Source organism: Empidonax traillii, unplaced genomic scaffold (genome assembly GCF_003031625.1).
Source record: "Empidonax traillii isolate 1590-97213 ecotype Southwest subspecies unplaced genomic scaffold, ASM303162v1 scaffold1548:size177740, whole genome shotgun sequence".
In the NCBI taxonomy this organism is placed as follows: Eukaryota; Metazoa; Chordata; class Aves; order Passeriformes; family Tyrannidae; genus Empidonax; species Empidonax traillii.
In genome coordinates this window covers 166,653-168,328 of record NW_020956741.1, presented here as the reverse complement: position 1 = coordinate 168,328, position 1,676 = coordinate 166,653, and positions in this window count along the sequence as shown.

Sequence of the window (1,676 nt, the reverse complement as noted above, 5' to 3'; positions counted from 1 at the left end):
CTTTTGGGCTAAGTGTCATTTTTCTCTCAAAAGAGACAAAATGCCAAGACCGTGTCATTCCTACTTGTATCTAATAATAGCTTAATCCACAAATAATTATAATGAAGTCACTTGAGCCACTGGCAGACAACAGCTTGATCTAAAGACCACTGGAATGAATGGGATTCTTCACTGAGAACCAAGTGCAGCTTCGGTTCAAGCCCTGGGGTGCTGTTCCACGTACACGTGCGTGCACACGTGTGACAGTGTTGGGCTGTGCTATGGAAACCAAATTTCATAAAATTCCCTGCCAACTCTCCCAGCTGAGCACCGATGAGGAGAAGAGGATGCTGCACAGACGTGAGATGCGTTAGCAGCCCCCAAGGTGGCGGAGCAGTTGCCATAACAGTCAGCAACAGATGCTTCCCAGGACAGTATTGCTGCTGCCGGAATTAGGGTAGGAAAGGACGTCTCCCAGCTGCCAAGAGCATCCTTTGTGTGGCCCAGGTGTCAGTCACACTTCTGGAGTAGGCAGGGGACTGATGAAAACACAAACAATAGCAGCAGCAGCAGGGTTGCTGATTTGGTGCAGAAATTACCCAGCTGTGCCACTGCGCTCTTGTAATCGCGTTAGGAGAGTCAACCAACCAGGCGTGATACGAGGCCCTCTCTCTGCAGGGTTTGCTGGTGGAGAGGCAGATGCATCACTTAAGTGTGTGAAGTCTGTGCCCAGTGAGATCTGAGGGGGAAGAGCTGGGTAGGTGCATTGGCAGGGCTGTGGGTCAGTTTGTGCAGTGCCTGCTGGTGCTGCTATTTTCCATATGCACTCGAAGCAGGTTTCTCTAAAGAAGTAAAGGCAAGAAATAATGGCAATGAGCTTGCTGCTTTTAAAAAAACAAATCTAAAGGATTTAACTTTTCTGGAAAATGGTATAATTAGAATTATGATGTCTTTTTGCCAGATTGCTGAGCTATTAAACTCTAGTCAACCCCAGAAAAAGTACTTCCATGAAAAGTTTTCAGTGCAGTTCCTGAGGTTGTGAAGAGGAGTATTATTTACTAATATCTCATTAATAGACAGTATAAGGTTGCTTATGCCGCCATTGGATTTTATGATAAAGCTCTCGGGGGCTTCATTAGAAATCCAAACCTTTTGATGCAAGGTAAGTATGGGTTTGGGTTCACATGTAATAAAGTTATACATATTAGCTTAAAAGCAGCTGCTCTGAAAACCCTATTGGAAATTCTTAGTTTTCCTAATGTGTAGGAGAAATCCATTTTCTGTAGGTATTTTTAGTTCCAACTTCCTTTCCTGTGCTATTATCTTACACTCTCCCCCATTAGCGCTTACTGTGTTTCCAGGTCAGCCATGTGATTGCCGAGCATCCCTGCCTGCCTTTTGAACGACTTGTCAGGCAGGAGCCAGAGAGGCAAGTTGTTAGTGCTGGCTGCCGGCAGCAGCCTCTCCCAGCCTGGATCCCCCCACTGATAACGTGCCAAAACACTTTCCTCCTCCTCCTCTCATTAGAAGGTCACTGCTGTGTGGTTCAGTGTCAGCAGAGCCCCTCTGTGCAGATGTTAAAGTGTATTACTCTGCAGAAGGTACACGTGTGGGAACACCCAACAACCCCACTGCTGAGAGGCGTTTCAGACCTGCACGCTGCTGGTTCCATTGAGCCATGGCTGTTTTAGCATGAG